General features: G+C 42.3%; 1 protein-coding gene across 3 annotated transcripts in view; it reads right to left on the bottom strand.

Annotated features, from left to right (window-relative positions):
• PHC1 (polyhomeotic homolog 1) overlaps window positions 1–10,759 on the bottom strand; it is a 44,180-nt gene extending 33,421 nt beyond the window's left edge. For all 3 annotated transcript variants that reach the window (XM_067464077.1, XM_067464076.1, XM_060763460.2), the window contains exon 1: window positions 10,438–10,759. The gene's annotated coding sequence lies outside the window, so the exon portion shown is untranslated. The remainder of the gene's footprint in view (window positions 1–10,437) is intronic.
• Between the last annotated feature and the right edge of the window lie 428 nt (window positions 10,760–11,187).

Here is an 11,187-nt window from a genome sequence, read left to right on the forward strand (position 1 = left end):
TTTCTCCCTTTTTCCACTTCTTGTGCATGTCTCTTTTGTGTCTTAGCACAGTTAGAAGTTCTTTGGACATCCATTCTGGTTTCTTTGCACTTGTCCTATTTTTTCTCTTTGTTGGCACAGTTTGCAATTGCGCCTTGAGTATTTCACTCTTGAGAAATTCCCATCCATCCGTAACTCCCTTGTCTTTTAGTATCTGTGTTCACGGAATGCTGCTCAGCGTTTCCTTCATTTTTTGGAAATCAGCTCTCCTAAAGTCCAAAATGCGGGTTTGACTTGTCTTAGTTTCGGCCTTCCTTTGTACCTCAAATTGCAGGAGCACATGGTCACTTGCCCCTAAGGATCCTACCACTTCGACCGCATCGATCAGGTCCTCCGCATTTGTTAAGATGAGATCAAGAGTAGTCAATCCCCTTGTTGCTTCTTCTACCTTCTGGACCATGAAATTGTCTGCAAGGCAAGCGAGAAATTTGTTGGACCTTGTACTCTTGGCCGAGTTTGTTTTCCAGCAAATATCGGGATAGTTGAAATCGCCCATGACTACTACATCTCTTCTCTGTGCCTGTTTGGTCAACTGTTGGCAGAAGACTTCATCAAGTTCTTCCTCCTGGCTTGGGGGTCTGTAGTAGACGCCTACAACGACATCTTTTTGAGTCCCAGTTCCCTTGATTCTTATCCAGATGATTTCAAGCTGGTTTCCCAGATTGCTGTCTTGAATTTCTTCTGCAGCATAAGAGTTTTTGACATATAAGGCTACTCCGCCTCCTCTCCCCTTTGTTCGGTTTCTGTGAAAGAGGTTATACCCCTCGATATCTACATTCCAGCGATAGGAGTCATCCCACCAGGTTTCAGTGATCCCTATGATATCATATTTGTGGTGTTGTGCTAAAAGTTGGAGTTCGTCTTGTTTATTTCCCATGCTCTGTGCATTAGTGTAAAGACATGTGAGCCCCTGAGATCTTCCCCTGAGCTGTTTAATTGGGATTATTGTGCTTTGGGTACTTGGTCCTTGTTGTGTTTGTGCAGCCCTCCGTTTAGCCTTCTGGCGATTCCCAGATATTGTGGGTAAAGTAGTGTTCGCAAGGCTGTTGTCCCCCTCCCCCGGTGGACCTAGTTTAAAGTGCGTCTAATGAGGTTTGCGAGTCTGTGAGCAAAAAGGTGTTTTCCTACTTGTGTGAGATTCAATGCTCGAGAGAGGCCAAGCCTAGCCAAAAAATGAAGCTGAGAGCGAGCTGCAAGGCAATATGACTGAAGTACCTCTTTAGAGCCAGGATGCAACTGAGAGCAATTGAGGCACTCGCCCCATTAAATAGACGCAGCTTGTGAAAGACACATCACAGTGTTCTTCTATTCTGATTGAACAGGCAGGGCTCACAGGGAAACCCCATGCAGTTGCTTCTCTCCTCTTTGCACTGTGTGATGCCGAATAGGAGAGGAGAAGCTGTGACTGACTGCTGTGTGGCCCGTTTTAGCCACAAAAATGGCAGCCAAGCCCTTACTGTTATGGCCAACTGAACAAGCCAGATTGGTCAAAGGGAACTGACCAAACCAAATTGGTGCACAAGCCTACTTGTTAACACTACCAAATGTGAAAAAGAAGAAGCAGCACATTGTTTTGAAAAGAACAGTATGGTATTTTTGTTTCAACTATATATCCCTTTATTGAGGCACAAACTTTAATGTAAGAGAATCAAGAAATAGAGTTCAAAATCAACATGTCATAGATGTTTGATCTGTTACAGATCATATAAAAACCTGGATGCAGCTTAACAAAAAATTTCATGCACTTAAAATATCACTCATTTTCTAAACTTTTTTTTTGTTCTTTTAAGAATCGATTTAAAGCTGACAAATAATATAAGCTGCAAAGCAGGTGTGAACACTGAATGCTAGACATTACACGAAGCTAGAAACATAGTACACATTCCTAAGTGTCAAGGTCAAATGTTTAGACTGCTAGGATTTTTCCAGCCTGGCACTTAGACAGTCACCAATAACACAGCATTAGCACAACATTACAAGAGGAAGTCTAGCAGAAGCAGCTTCATTATTTTTTTGTTGAGAAAAGGAATGCCCATATTCCACTAACCAAATTAATTTTCTATCCTTTAATTATCCAGGTATCATATAACTGGTGATCATATTTCTAATCATGCATACATGCACTCATATATAAATCCAGAAGTTTAAAAAATCACACCCCAAAACATGGATTGACATCCATGGGTCAATGTAAGTACTGTACATTAACTCTTATTAAAACAAAAACAATTCCCTTCTCTGAGTGGTGAAAGACGAGAATGTAGATCACCCCAGAAGAACCTAAACGAATCACCAACCCTCTCTACTCTCTGTCCTGCAGTAGTACTTTTGGACTTTTTCAATGACTAGCTGGGAAAAGCAGCAGCAACTATTTGATACTTCTTCTCAATAGAGCACCAAGAGAATACAGGCACTGGTTACAAACAAAGATAGGCTCTGTAAATTTGTTAAGTTGAATCTGTATGTAAATCAGAACAGGTATATTTTTAAGTAACTCCAGCCACTTTGTTAGTTTTGGATAGCATAGAGAAGGGTTCACACTCGTATGATCTTGGGAAGGGTTAAAATCTTTGGAATATTTATTTTGCTGTCTGTGTCCCTGTCTGTCTCTGTGACAAATGATTTTGAAAATTTTGGTTTGTCATGGAAACAAGGATCACTGATAAAGCTTCAGCGAATATATCTCTATGATAACTATTCCAGAAGTGATTTCCTCTCACTTCCTGTTGTCTCACCCCTGCTTCTAACTAGGAGACATGTAAGTCAGATGTTTGTAGCTCAGGATCTGCTTGTACAGGGAATCGGTGCTTATCTGACATTTCTTTTTTAAGAGTTAATTCTGTACCTTAACATTTACCAGACAGAGAGAGAGAAATAAAGTTCTGAAATCAGCACTTCATGAAGATTATCCAGCTTAGATTTGGAAATAAAGCTTTCAAATAAAGGTGCACAAGACTGCAGCCTTACTGTACAAGCAGCTCTATTGTCCTCAAAGACATCAAAAGGCTGCCAAAATTGTAATGGATCTTGTCTCTTAGTAAATGCTGTTTTGGAATAAAAGGCTTGTGAGGCACATGGACATTATCATTAGTTGTGCAAAAGACTCTACTGAAACCAAAACTGCAAAGACACGGCCATTGTCGACACATGGTTCCATTTTCTAGAACTTTGGTTCAACCTGAACTATTCCTAAAGATGTGCAAGAAATACACTGCTGAACTGTAACCCTCATATACTCAACCATTACTATATTCATGAGAAATATGTGCTGGAGTCCAAAAATGTCTGGAGGCCAATATGTTTCTTTCCTCTGTCCTCTCTCACTTGTTTACAGCTTGGAGATCTTCTTGGCTTCACCTCTATTATTATAATAGAAGTAGCCTCTGCCAAAGAGGACCTTTTAGTAGTCAGAATTCCCAGATATGACCTTATCTATATGTGAGTAACTTGGTGCACTGGTACATATCTCCACTTAAGATTACAAATAAAGAATGTATTTATATAATTTATAGAAATAAATTTAACAAACACTCTTCTCCAGATTGCCTCAATCTGAAATCCAGATGTTGGTGAGATGATCTTTTCAGAAAAACACTCCTGGTTTTGGGACACTTCTAATGAACATTGCCTGACACCTTCACACGCAACTTCTCTCCAGATTCAAGAACAGACTTTAATATTTTCATGTGTCTTTTAAGCCATATTATAAGGATAATTTGAAGACCAGCATTGAAATTTACTGCAGGTCTCTTACGAAGGCATGATCATCAAGTTTGCAGACAACACCCAGTTGGAAGGGATAGCTAATACCCCAGAAAACAGGAGCAGAATTCAAAGCGATCTTAACAGATTAGAGAGATGGGCCAAAACTAACAAAATGAAATTTAGCAAGGCAGTTAAACTTATGCAGAAAAAATGAAACAGAATGGGAGATGCCTGGCTTGACAGCAGTATGTGTGATAAAGATCTTAGGAGTCCTTGTGGACAACAAGTTAAACATGAGCCAACAATGTCATGCGGTGGCAAAAAAAAAAAAAAGCCAATGCGATTTTGGCCTGCATAAATACGAGTAGAGTGTCTAAATCCAGGGAAGTCATGCTACCCCTCTATTCTGACTTGGTTAGACTACACCTGGAATACTCCAATTCTGGGCACCGCAATCAAAGGGAGATGTTGACAATCTGGAATGTGTCCAGAGGAGGGAGACTAAAATGATCAAAGGTCTGGAAAAAAGCCCAATGAGGAGTGGCTTCAATAGCCTCCAGAAGAGAAGGCTGAGAGGAGACATTATGGTCATGTATAAATATATGAGGGGAAGTCATGGAGAAGTGAGCAGGGTTGTTTTCTACTGCCCTGGAGACTAGGACACAGAACAATGGCTTCAAACTACAGGAAAGGAGATTCCATCTGAACATGAGGAAGAACTTCCTAACTGTGAGAGCTGTTCAGCAGCGGAACTCTCTGCCCCAGAGTGTGGTGGAGGCTCCTTCTTTAGAGGCTTTTAAACAGAGGCTGGATGGCCATCTGTCAGGGGTACTTTGATTTTCTTTTCCTGTATGCCAGGGGGTTGGATTAGAGAACACATGTGGTCTCTTCCAACTCTACTATTCTATGATTCTATTAAGAAAACTGATGCTTTCCAATATATATATATATTTACTAAAATCAAGAGTAGTAAATTAATCCGTTCTAGTTAAAGAATATGGAGAAAAGAGACCAGACAAAATCTTACTCTATGAAAAAATATCAAACAACACCAAGAATCACATATGTAGTTACAAATGTTTAATTATATATTATCTCTTGAACTGATTCCCCAAACCTATTGTTATAGCTAGCCATAATGGTATATAACCATACCAAGCAGCCAGGGTCTGTTCTGCTGGCAACTTTGGTGCTACAGGATGATATTTCCACCAAAACCACCCCACCCCCTCAGTAGCATGTGTGATTGCAAGGAGTAGAAGCAGGATCCTATCACAACTCTTCATCAGTCTGCAGCTTTCTAGCAGAATGTGGCTGGCAAGGTCATTTCTGCAGCACTCCAACAGCAGAACAGACCTTAATTGCTCAATGAGGCTTTTAAAGTAAGAGAGGATCTCAGATCATAGCAATAGTGCCATACTTTGAAGAGGACTACCAAATAGTTACAAATGTGTAAGTGCAGCTTCAGCATCCGTAGTTACTCAACAGGATGCAGCTATCAGTTTTCCCAATCAACCAACAAAACTATGGGACAACATTCAAATACAGGTCTCCTTTTCTGTGGGTGCAAGGTAAATCAACAAAAAGACTGAAACTCAGAACTCAACAGGAGTAGCAATCCATTAGCTGCACAATGACTTCTGGCTTTCATGAAAAACATTTGATAGTAAATTACGAGATATATGACAGAAGGCTGTTGAGAAAAATTCATAATTTGTCACTGAATCCTCAGATGGTGGCATCAGAAAAATCTTAAGGAAAGAGATAAATCTCATAATAATGAGTAAACAAACATAGTATCTGCAATAGTTTGGCTGTGCTGGAAATGAATCAGTTCTTTAGAATGGGATATTGAACATTTAGACCTCTAGATGTTTTAGCTTCAAAACCCAGAAATTCCAGCCAGTATGGCAAATGGAAAATGGTTGTGGGAGCTTTAATATAAAATATTTACAAGTCTAAAGGGTCCCCAAATCTATTTTAAAATTTGCAAAAGGATCAAATCTGATGGTCTGATAATATAAAACAAAACTCTGCAATCTGCATCATCAATGGAGTCTTCAAGACACTATCAGAATAAAATATTCAAGATGTACATACATTGCTTTAAAAAACAACATAACCCCAACTCCACATTTTAGTTTGCACAAAAGCTGCAAAATACAGAGGCTGAAAATCAAATGAAATTGTTGGCCAATTTATCAGTTAATTGCATTAAATGTAAGATTACACTTAGTTGATTACACTTATACTTAATCCTTGGTCTCAGGATTAAGCTGTATAAAAATGATTATTTTTGTTCAGTCCACAACCAGATTGTAGGTCTCTCAAAGAATTGCAACCCATCTGGGGAAAAACAACCTGAATAGAAAGCAAACCCATATCTCTAGGACTGCAATTGACTGCTGTGACTTTGGAGCTACTGTAGCAAGATGAAGACTCTCTCAAAACGATTTTAGAAAGGCATCGTCCTCAGACTCAGCACCGATCAGCCATGTAGAAAGGCGATTGTAAAGATCATTGAAAGAGTGTTAACTAGAGCCCTTTCAACAACTGAAACATGCAAAGAGCCATTGAAAGCTTCATTTTTGTAAATACTAAAGTCAAAAAAGCAGGTGTGCCTGCCTAAATGCTTTTAGTCTTTAGCCTGATTGGCAGCATTTCCAAGTGGAAACCCAGCACATGTGACACTTTATGCACAGAGAGTATGAATCCTTTGTGTTTAACAGGTACTTAGGAAAACACTGGATACTGCAAATATTGCAATCACGTAAGAATAAGTACCAATCTCCTATACACTTCATATCATGCATTTCAAAACTATAATCTCAATAATAATAATAATAATAAGGTGGATTTGCAATTTATATAAAGTATAAATCATTTATGTATAACAGATACTTGGGGAAACATTGGATGCTGCAAATATTGAAATCACATAAGAATAGGTAACAAACTCCTATACACTTCCTTTCATAATCTCAGTAATAACGTATTTTTGCCCCCATATTAAAAGGGAACAAAGTGATGTGGCACTTAAAATGTAAGCATCACCATCAGTGCTTGAGGATACATTTGTGCACATGACTCCAGAGCCGAAACTTCAAAGGTCCCTTCCACGCAGCCATCTAATCCAGAATACCAAGGCAGATAATCCACATCTGCTTTGAACTGGGTTATTTGAGTCCACACTGCCAGATAATTTAGTTCAATGTGGATTTTATACTACTGTGTAGAATGGATCCAAGGCTCAAGATGTAATGACAGCAGACAAAGGTAATGCTAACCAAAATAACAGCCAAGCAAAGGAAACAGGTTCATCCAAAGACAAAGGCCCTTTTTACACTGCTATATAATCCAAACTATCAAAACAAATAATCCACAGGATCTGCTTTGAACTGGATCATAAGACTCTACACTGCCATATAAGCCAGTTCAAAGCAGAAAATCTGGATTTATATAGCAGAGTAGAAGGCGCCAAAATCAGGAAACAGTTTCAAAGACCAGAAAGCAATAGAATCATAGGGCTCTTCCACACAACCATACAACCCAGAATATCAAGGCAGAAAATCCCACAATATCTGCTTTGAGTTGAGTTATCTGAGTCCACTCTGCCATATATTCCAATTCAAAGCAGATAACGTGGGATTTTATTCCAACTGTTTGGGGTCGCCAAAGACCATCAGGAAACACAGTATTTTCTGTTGGTCATGGGGGTTCTGTGTGGGAAGTTTGGCCGAGTTCGATTGTTGGTGAGGTTCAGAATGCTCTTTGATTGTAGATGAACTATAAATCCCAGCAACTACAACTTCCAAATGTCAAGGTCTATTTTCCCCAAGCCACCAGTCTTCACATTTGGGCATATTGAGTATTTGTGCCAAGTTTGGTCCAGATCCATCATTGTTTAAGTCCACAGTGCTGTCTGGATGTAGGTAAACTACAACTTCAAACTCAAGGTCAATGCCCACCAAACCCTTCCAACGTTTTCTGTTGGCCATGGGAGTTTTGTGTGCTAAGTTTGGTTCAATTCCATCATTGGTGGAGTTCAGATTGTAAAAAGGTAAAGGTTGCCCCCTGACAGTAAGTCCGGTCATGTCTGACTCCGGGATGTGGTGCTCATCTCCATTTCAAAGCCGAAGAGCCAGCGTTGTCTATAGACACCTCCAAGGTCACATGGCTGCATGGAGCGCCGTTACCTTCCCCCCAGAGTGGTACCTATTGATCTACTCACATTTGCATGTTTTCGAACTGCTAGGTTGGCAGAAGCTGTGCCCGGAATCGAACCTGTGACCTTTCGGTCAACAAACTCAGCAGCTCAGAGCTTTAACCCACTGTGCCATCAGGTGAACTATAAATCCCAACAACTCCAACTCCCAAATGACAAAATCAATCAATCCACCCTCCTCCCAACCCCACTACTATTCAAATTTGGGCATATCGAGTATTTGTGCCAAATTTGGTCTAGTGAAAATACATCCTGCTTACCATTCATAACAGGAGCAAAATTACAGTTATGAAGTAACAAAATAATGTTATGGTTGGGGGTCACCACAACATGAGGAACTGTATTAAGACTGTATTAAGAGGTCACGGCATTAGGAAGGTTGAGAAACACTGTTGTAGACTGTCCCAGAGGATGTCCTGCAGCCACAGCCATGTGTTTGGATGTGCATTGAGCATTCCTCATTTGGAATCCTGTGATCATGTTCAACATTTACACAAATGACCAGCCACTGCCAGAAGGGACAGAGAGCTTCATCTATGCTGATGATCGTGCCATCACCGCTCAAGCAGGGAGCTTTGAGATGGTTCAATAGAAGCTCTCCGAAGCTCTAGGTGCCCTCACTGCCTATTACAGGGAAAACCAGCTGATCCCTAACCCATCTAAAACACAGACATGTGCCTTTCGCCTTAAGAACAGACAAGCATCCCGAGCTCTGAGGATTACCTGGGAAGGAATCCCACTGGAGCATTGCAGCACACCTAAAAATACCTGGGAGTCACTCTGGACCATGCTCTGACCTACAAGAAGCACTGCCTAAATATCAAGCAAAAAATGGGCGCTAGAAACAATATACGAAAGCTGACTGGCACAACCTGGGATCACAACCAGACACAGTGAAGACATCTGCCCTTGTGCTGTGCTACTCTGCTGCTGAGTATGCATGCCCAGTGTGGAACACATCTCACCATGCTAAAACAGTAGATGTGGCTCTTAATGTGACATGACGCATTATCACAGGGTGTCTGCGCCCTACACAGAGGCGGCCCTAGGTAATTTTCAACAGTAAGCAAACAGTATTTTGGCGCCCCTCCCCCCCCAACCAATCACTGATATATATTTTCTGTTCATCGTGGGAGTTCTGTGTGCCATATTCGGTTCAATTCCATCATTTGTAGAGTTCAGAATGCTCTTTGATTGTAGGTGAACTATACATCCCAGTAACTATAACTCGCATATGTCAAGGTCTATTTTCCCCCAAGAGTGCCTCAAGAGCGCCCCTGGGCAAAATCAACTATACTGCAAATGCTTACTTTGCGTAATGGGTTGAGCCGCCCCTGGCCCTACAACACTGGAGAAATTACATGGTTTAGCTGGTATTGCACCACCTGACATCTGCCGGGAAGTAGCAGCCAATAGTGAAAGGACCAAGGCAGTGACATATAATATTTATTTATTTGATCAGTTATATGACCATTTCAAATAGAACACGGATAAAAAACAAGGCAAAAAGGTGAGGACAGCAGCTGACCTTCTATTTATAGTCAGAATGTTATTGTCCTGGTTCTTCAGTGACATCTCCAGCTCATTACCAGCCAGCACGTCAAGGACTTAAATCAAGAAAGAGCTTTCTAAGATCTACAGAAACAGTCGCTAGAACACCTCAGTAAGCGAGAGTCCAAAAGTGGCAGGCTCAAAACCAGAACCTCAATCAATGGCTGATACCAAATGAGAGACTACCCCCTGGGCACACAGAAGACTGGGCGACTTGGAAGGTGCTGTACAGACTACGCTCTGGCACCACAAGATGCAGAGCCAACCTTCAGAAATGGGGCTACAAAGTGGAATCCTCGAGATGCGAGTGTGGAGAAGAGCAAACCACTGACCACCTGCTGCAATGCAACCTGAGCCCTGCCACATGAAAAATGGAGAACCTTCTTGCAGCAACACCAGAGGCACTCCAAGTGGCCAGATACTGGTCAAAGGACATTTAATCAGCTACCAAGCTTGCAAACTTTGTGTTTTGTTTGTTTGTTAAAAAAAATGCAGTAAAACTGTTTGGTCTGCTCCTGACACGATAAATAAAATAAATTTGGAATCCGCCAAAATCGTTAGTGGCACCTTTTGCTGCCTGATGGCTCACATTTGTTCCAAATATTGTGCAGAAACCATCTTCAGGCTATGCATATTATGAAGCAAACGTCGATTTTGGGTTTCGCCTTGGGGCCCAACTCCGAAATGCCTCATTCTGCATACACAAAGAGGACAAAATCTTCCAAACCCTGAATATTTTGGCTAAGGGATGCTCAACCTGGATAAGCGCAGACTGGCAAATAAGGGCCTACTAGAGAACCGAATTGGGGGGGGGGGGGGGGGGTGTTCCTGAGCCTGGTTGAGCGGCGGAAAAGGAGCAGGGCTGACGGCCTTCCCTTGCGGCGAATTTCGGCCCCAAGCCGGCGGCACTCGCTTACCTCGCTAGGCCCGGCTGGGGAGGGGGCGGGGAGAAGCGGCGGCAAGGAGAGAAGCGGAGGGAGGGGGCGGAGCCGGGCCCAGCGGCTACAAGCCACCGACAACCGCGCCCCCTCAGCGGCAACAGCAGCAGCGGCCTTCCCCCTTGACGACCAGCAGCGCTACACCGGAAGCAGCCGAGAGAAGGGGGGAGACTTCTTTGACACCAAACCTCCCCCACCTCCTTCTTTCCTGGCGCGCGGCCTCTCTCTCATATACACACACACTCCATCTCTCTCTTTCCCCCTCTCCCTCCTTCCCTTCCACTTCCTGCCAGAGGGGGCGACCGAGAGACTCTCTTCCGGGCCACGTGACCAACCTTCCTCTCCCCCCCCTTGAGCTCCCTGAGGTTTGCTGTTGCCATGGAAACCAGAGGGCTGGCCCCAGGCTACTTGAGGGGCCTTCTTCCCCGCTTTTCCTTTGCAGAGGCCTCCCTCTCCCAAACATGGGGACCAACAACCCCTTTTTAAAACGGTTACGGCATTTAGACAGGTTAAAACAAAACCTACATACAAACATACCAAAATTCACATCAACAGCAACAAAAGATTATGGGCTCTTCCAGACAAGCCCTGAATCTGAACCCACGTTTTCTGCTTTCATAGAATCATAGAATCAAAGCCCGACTGCTCACTGGAGGGAAAGATACTAGAGACAAAGTTGAAGTACTTTGGCCACATCATGAGGAGACAGCAAAGCCTAGAGAAGACAAT

The sequence above is a fragment of the Anolis sagrei genome, chromosome 2 (genome assembly GCF_037176765.1).
Source record: "Anolis sagrei isolate rAnoSag1 chromosome 2, rAnoSag1.mat, whole genome shotgun sequence".
Taxonomy (NCBI): Eukaryota; Metazoa; Chordata; class Lepidosauria; order Squamata; family Dactyloidae; genus Anolis; species Anolis sagrei.